Source organism: Cryptomeria japonica, chromosome 5 (genome assembly GCF_030272615.1).
Source record: "Cryptomeria japonica chromosome 5, Sugi_1.0, whole genome shotgun sequence".
Taxonomy (NCBI): Eukaryota; Viridiplantae; Streptophyta; class Pinopsida; order Cupressales; family Cupressaceae; genus Cryptomeria; species Cryptomeria japonica.
This window is the reverse complement of record NC_081409.1, coordinates 714,588,123-714,596,354: the sequence shown is the minus strand read 5'-3', so window position 1 is coordinate 714,596,354 and position 8,232 is coordinate 714,588,123.

Here is an 8,232-nt window from a genome sequence, read left to right as displayed (position 1 = left end):
TATATGGTGAAAAGTGGATAATGAAAAACAACAATATTGAAAGACTAACAAGGATCAGCCATTAAACCCTATCCTAACAATAAAAGCAATCCACCATACACTAATGAAGACACCTAAGACCATGCAAATCAAGAGAAACAAATCAAATATACCATTCACATGTCTAGTAGGGTTTCAATCTCCATCTCTTCCTATCTCCATTGATCATGTTGGATATATTTTCTCTCAGATTTTATGTGTGCACAAGAGCTCAACAAAGAACAAAAATGTGGTTGATAGAAGGCTTGATTGTATAAGATTGATTAGAATGATCATTCATTAGGGTTGATAATGAAGGACAATATCCTCTTATATAGAAGACACTATAAAAAATGAAGGGATAAGACTAAGATAAATGGTTGGCTAGGATTAAAGGGTAGGTAGATGAAATAATTAAATGATAAAGGGGTAGGTAAGAGAAGAATTATGAGATGAATGACATGTGTCATGGGTAGAAAGGCTAATGAATTAATTAAATAAATAAAGATTTATTTAATTAATAGAGGAAGTGGGATAATTAAATAAATAAAATATTTATTCAATTTAGGAAAAGGATAATTTAAATAAATAAAAGTATTTATTTAAATGAGGAAAATCTTAGAAGAGGATTAATGAATTAATTAAATAAATGAGAATTTATTTAATTAAATTGAAGAATTGGGCTTAAATAATTAAATAAATAAATAAAATTATTTAATTAGACAGGACAATTTTAGGTGTCTACATTTTGCCCCTCTTTGAGACAATGCAGCTTGTCCCGTTGGCTCAAACAAGATAAGATAAACTGATACAAAGTTGCCCCATGATAGGAATGATATGTCCCCTCGAGAGATTGGATGAAAAGACTAAAAGGGGTTGCAGACAATCTCTTGATAAGAAAGAAAGGCTAGAGCGGATTGACAAGATAGGATGACAAGGTCACACAAGAAAAAGACTGACCCGAAGAAGAAAAACTGACAGACAAGACTAGGGCGAGGTAGCCTATAAGATAAGGCCACAAGGAAAACATCCTCATTTGCATCCACACACCTTAGAGATCAGAATGCAAAGAGAGAGCTTAGAGCAGTCAAAGAAATCAGCAACGATGGATAGAGTCCAAAGGTTCAATCGAGTCCGGTGATATTAGAGATCAGACGAAATGGGTGACCCGGTAAGTACCTCGAAGCCACTTTGTACATTTTTTGCATTTATTGCTATCATTAATGTATTTTAGGGTAGATGAAAAAAAACACAAAACTGATAATTTGCATTAAAAACGCATCTAGGTTTGTGTCAGGCATGTCTAGGATAGATTGTTGTTAGGTTATGTATAGTCGTGTTCATGAATATGATCACGTCTATGTTAAGTAAAGATGTGTCTAAGCTCAAAAAATGTGTTTGTGTCACAAAGATGCATTTGGGTAGGGCAATGGCGCGTCTATGTTGTGCATGTGCGTCTAGGGCAAGAAAATGTGTTTAGGTTAAGCAAAACCACATCTATGTTGTAAAAATGTGTTTGTGTCTTAGAGGGCACAAGTCCACAATTCTATGATGAACATAAACTATCAATTGGACAAGCTGCTAAGAGGATTCACTAAGGAAGGTGCCCTAGGAAAGACAAAACTAAGAGATGGGCGAGAATTGACAATTTTGTGATGAACATATGTTGCCAATTGGATCAGTTGCTGAGAGGATACACTCAAGCGAGGCCTCTAGATAGGATCAAGTGCAATGTGGTGAACATATACACTAGCATGTAGTTCCATGTAATAGACATAAGCACTAGGATAGGAGTAGCACTATATGATAAACATGAGTACCACTAGGATTAACATGATTTATTTGATTGGATGCAAGAGTACTTGCCCATGATAGACTCACAGGAGAGATTCCCTATGACATAGAGATTGCGACCAGAGTTGACCTTTGAGAAGCGAGCAACTGTCGAGGATATAGGTTTGAGATACATCATGTACATTTTCCTGAAATTTAGGTGAACAGGGGATTACTAACTGCTCTAGTAGAGAGATGGCACTCAGAGACGTGTTCATTTCATTTGTTGACTGGCAAGATGTCAGTCACATTAGAGGATGTGTACATGATTCTGAGGATACCTATCCATGGCAAGCTGGTTCCATATCACAGAGAGGGAGACAAGGATGCACTGAGATGAGTCTTTGGAGACCCTAAAATGGAGATGACATCAGTTCATGTCAACTGGGATGTCATACTAGCTACTGGACACAAACTACCAGTAGTAGTCGGAGGGGTGATTATGTTACAAACTAGGGTTGTCGTTGTACCAAAAGATCGACCTATCAATGCTCGATACAACCACTAGACATAGAATCCACATGAGGTTGTTAAACCATATCATGAATCCTCACAAGGGATGTTGGCCCACTGCCAAAAATCCCCCTCCCAGCATCACTCCCCACGGCCTGCATGATTTGAACCTGTGACCAAGCTTTGATACCACTTGTTACAAGCTAGGGTTTTTGTTGCACCAAAAGATCAACCTATCAATTCTTGATACAACCACTACACTTATAGAATCCATAGGAGGTTGTTAAACCATGTCGTGAATCCCTGTGAGGGATGTTGGCCCACTGCCAACAACTTAGTGGATACCTATGTCCAAACAGGGCGACACGGGGTATGTCTATTGGCTGGGGGCAGACTCTGGAGACATTGGTGACATAGCATACTAGATATGCATGGGGATCGTGTGTACTTGCACATCTATATCATGAGCTTCACCAGTTTGTGTATCTCGGTGGTTGTGGGTTAGGATGTGGGGTGATTCTATTGTAGGTGTGGTCTTATGAGCACATCGCAGTGATGAGGCCAGTGCACTTCAGAGGTAGAGGACATGGACAATGTTTTGCTCATTTGTATAGTACGATTACTTCCCAGCCATGGATTGGGAAGGTGGACTATTGGAGGTGGGTGATAGATGATATAGATAGTATCATATGGAGACCCTATCTGGATTACAAGGATTGGGAGGAGGATTCCACATAGCTTCCCTATGTATTCAGGAGTAGGTACTTGATTGGGTGGATGCCTTATATCTTGGACAGGCATCTGATTAATAGGGTATGAAGACAGTTCAGATAGTAGCAGAGGATGCCTTGAGGTTCAGGAGAGTTTGGATGGACAGTGTGAGAGAAGGCTCACTAAGGGTTGATTTTCTCTTATGATGTTGCAGTTACACCATTTGAGCAGATGGTTCTGATGCCTTGGGATATACTAAGGGATGTTGTTGATGGAGGTATAAATGCAAAGTAATACAAATATTTCACAGCACATCCAGTACCCAGATTGACAGATCCAGATGAGCCTGTGGCAGCACAAGATGATGAGGATGAGGATGATGATGATAGGGGTAGAGTGAGATAGAGGAGGCAGAGGAGAGGACTAGCAAGGAGGGTGGTGAGTGGCAAAGGTGGACAGAGGGATGCTAGAGAGAGAGATGCTAGAGAGAGATATGCTAGAGAGAGGGTTGAGGAGAGACAAGAGCCATAGGCAGGGAGACCACCGAGGGGCAAAGGAGGATAGATATTACAGGTTGGTGGGCAGGGACAAGGACAGGTACCTAGGAGTGATGCACCAGGATAGGTACAAGGACAGGCTGGACATGAGGGTGCTCAAGGTGGGTATGAGGATGAGGATGAGTTGATTGCACTACAAGAGATTGTAGTAGGACAGGCTGATGAGATCGAGGAGCTCTAGAGAGACGTGACTTGATTGAGGTGACAACTAGAAGAGATGCAGAGGGAGATGGATCAGGCCATCCAATAATACACTGAAGTTGAGGAGGCATTGAGGGTAGGTAGGAGAGCAGTAGAAGATGCAGAGGTCGACTATGCATATGTCTTGCGGGCAGGGGAGGAGATATCCTACTGGAGAGACCTATACTATACAGTCATTCCTCCAGAGCTGAGGGCTAGGAGCTTCAGGAGAGCATCCTGGATGACTACAAGGGGAGGGGATAGATGACAGGAATCCAGCAGAGGGGTTATGGGTCCACCCACACCACCAGGAGGGAGAGACAAAGGGGATGATCCTGGAGCAGGACCTTTGAGAGCTCAGACTCCTTTGAGACCAGCTGGCTCTCAGGGAGGGTCTTCATCATATCTCTCTTAGATGCTTGTTGTATCAGTTTTTGTGTTATGATGTAGACACCTATGGGTCATTTTGTAGCCATATGAGATATCAAGACATCATTGTATCATGACACTGATTATTTTTTGATATATATGAGATGACTCATTCATTGCGACAACTATATGCATGTGTCCCTATGTGATACTTCTATATGTTGATGATCATGTAATTTATGTATGCTTGTTCATATAATTATTATATGATGCTTATGATATGGATGCAAAATATATACATGATGAGATGCATTATTATTTGTTCTTTTATGTTTTTATAATGAGAATGCAAATGTGGATGTACTATATGTAGATGGATGTATGATAGTGATATAATATGATTATTTACAGGATGAGATGCATAATGTGTATATACTAATCAGTGGTGTGTGTAGGATGTGGCTCTATTGTGATATCTATATGTATATATGATATGAGATATGCTAACATGTGATGATGCAGGTGCAAACTACATGAAATGCAGATGTTCTTGGCGTGTCATTATACTCAGTCATGTGATACCGGGCTACACAAACACAAGGAAGTACAATGGAGGTCAATCAAGAAAGGGGGATGGAAGGTAGAAGATATGGAAGTTAAAGAGCTTCTTATGCTTTATCATCATTGAGCTTTATAATGGAAAATAGGTTATGACAATTGAGGTATAGGTTCAACCCAAAAAGTCATTGTATCCATTTGCATGGAGATCAGACAATCACAAACAAGGAATGCCCCAATTCATACTAGACTCACAACGTCCTCATATCATTGGACAAGCCATAGCATTACTAAGAGACAATCCACAAACATCAAAACAATAGGTGAACATATCCCATCCTCGCCTTTCTAGTCAAAGACTTCCTAGAGATATAATCTCTAGTCAAAGACATCCCTGAAAAGCTAAAGACATGTCACCAAAAGATAAAAATCAAAAGAAAACCAAGACTTGAGACCAAGACACAATGAAATCTTCAATTTATTTGTGTTTCTTGCCACATATGTTAACATGTTTGATTTGGTCACAATGTTGTCATCTTGATAAAGGATAGATAATGTTGAAAATCATGTTGTTGCCAAAGTCTGCTGAAAGATTTTCAATTTGTTGAAAGCCCATTGTTGCTTTTGTCTCATCTAAAACTGATTGAATCTATGAAATTGATACTTTATTGCGAAGAAGATCATAACTTTATTGCGGATCGGCGATGGAAATGATCTCTTATTGTGGATTGTGCATGAAAAGGAGGAATGAAAAGATGATGCTCAACAAAACATGTGATGCTTAGGGTACCACTTCCACCACTAGATTTAGGATTTTGCCCCAGTTGCAGATTGGACCTCATTTATTATGGAATGAAAGGGAAAAAGGGGGGTTTATTATGAATGGTTGACTAATCTTAGGTAGATCAATAACAAGCCATGATGGGAACGAGTAAGTTTATTATTGATGGATAGGTTATGAGTGTGTGCAAAGTGAAAGAATAAGATTGAATCTTGGAGAGAGGAGCAATGCCTCTACACATGGTGCCAATAACCTAGTTTTCACCATGGTACTTGCCCAGGGCACTACCAAAGTGGTTTTCACCATTGGACGAATTTTTTTCTTTTTACATTTTTGGATTTTTTTTCAATTTTTTTGTGTCACAAGGTGCCTGTTCACCAAGTTTTCACCAAGTAACGATTTTTTTTTTGTTTTTTTGATATTTTGATATTTTTTAATTAGGATATTCTGAAGGGTTGTGTATAACCTACGAAGGTGCATGTTGTTGATAGGATCTTCCAAAGGTTCTCCATCTGGTGTTATGAGCTGGTAAGCACCTAATCCATAGACTGTCGTGATGACGTAAGGACCAAGACAATTTGGTTCAAACTTGCCTTTCTTTTCTCGGTCTTGTTGATTCTTAGGATTTTCTCTAAGAACTAAGTCACCTAGCTCAAATGTGCAAGGCTTTACCTTATGATTGTATCTTCAACTCATTCTCTATTGATAGGTCTTAAGATGATTAAAATCAATTTGTCATCGTTCATCCAATAGTTCTAGTTCTTGTAAGCGAGAGACCCTGTAGTCTCTATCACTGATTATGATGGGCAAAGAGACTCATAAAGATGGTAACTCGACCTCAATAGGAAAGGTAGCTTCGTCACCATAGACAAGTGAATAAGGTGTAGCTCTTGTAGGTGTGTGAAAACTTGTGTGATAAGCCCAAAGTGCGGGATTGAGTTACCTTGGGGATAGTATGGAGTGGAGAAGCGATGGTTAATGTGGAAGTGATCACAAATTTCATGAACATTCTGGTTCTTGAAGGGAAGTGCATTATCTGTGATGATAGAGAGAGAGGGACACCGTAGCGATAGATGATATAATTAAGGATGAATGTAGCAATTTGTTCTCCAGTGACTTGAGTAAGGGGAACGGCTTCAATTCATTTTGTGAAATATTTTGTGGCAGTGATAATGAATTTATGGCCATTAGAAGAAGGAGGGTGAATCTTTCCTATCAGGTCGAGTCCCCACTAACAAAAAGGCCAAGGAGTCACGATCGGTTGAAGTTCTTGAGCAAGCGCATGAATAAGGTCTCCTTGAATCTGGCATTGCTTACATTTCTTGACAAATTGATATGAATCTTTTTCCATATTGGGCCAATAGTATCTTGTCTTGATGAGTTCCTTAGCTAAGGTCAGGCCACTAGAATGGGCACCGCATATACCTTCATGAACCTCTCGTAATGCAATCTAAGCTTTGTCCCTTTCTAAACATCTAAGAAGGTTGCCATCTAGACCTCGACGGTAAATGGTGTCGGCTAAAATGACATAACGGGCAGATCGGCGGATGAAAGTAAGGTGTTGTTTATTGGATAGGTCAAGAGGAAGGGTATTATTGCGAAGGTATGTAACAATGGCACCGTACCAAGGGGAATTGGGATCAATGACGCATATCCTCTCAGTATGATTGATCTCATATGAGGGGACCAAAAGGCTATCCACCAATAACTTCATATGAAGGAGGGATATAGTTATAGCTTGGATATGGAACACTTGGTATGGTATTATAGTGAGGAGCACTAGGTCTAGGTCGATACATGTCATGACCATGGGGATAGGAGGTGTCATAAGAGTGATCTTGAATATTTCCCCCAAATTTGACATGGGGTATCCTCATGTCATGATTTTGAATGTTCACTTGAGTGTAATTGTATGCATTGGTATGATCTTGGGTATCATCATGAGTGTGTGGTGGTATTTCTTCTCCATGGGAAAGGATGACTGTGGGGTTGTTCATGAGAGGTTCTATCATAACTAGCATGAGAATTAGTGTATGTGTTTGGAATCTCATGTTTTTGATATAGGGATGAAGGTGGCTCAAACACAAGAGGCTCTTTCTTACCACCACTATTGGGCCTCCTTTTTCTTGCATTAATTTGATTTATTTGGTTTGTATCATCCTCCAAAATTTGCGACATATCAAAATCATGAGGTAGTCTAGTCCCACTTTGTGCCATGACTTGTAGGAAATATTTTCTTATCCCTTTTCATGATTTCTTGAACCAATCTATTGAAATGGGGATCCATGATAGTTTCCTCAACTTCTGCAGAATCCATGGATGCATTATCATTGTCATTATCATTTCCATTGTTATTGTCAGTGTTGCCATTGTCTGGTATATTGCTATGGTTTTCAAATGGATTGTAGAATTCGTCTCCATCAAACTCATAGGTACTCATGTTTAAAGACCTTAAAGCTTCTTCGGCTTCCCTTCAAGACCTTTATGAACGGGTTTCAACCATTGTCTTGACCAAAATGAAAGGTAGGATGAAAATACAAAGACTATGGAAGACCAAAAGGTGTATGAAATGTAGACGAATCTAGGGTAAACTTGCAATGTCCAAGAGTGTAAGACCAAAGTATGTATGTTTTTAGATTAAGGTGTGGCTTCTAAAGAGATGATGGATCTCTTGATGAGGTAAGTTGACCTTGACTCCATGTATATATGTTTGAGAGAAAGGTGTGGCTTCCAAAGAGATGATGTAAGTTGACCTTGACTCAAGAAGACCAA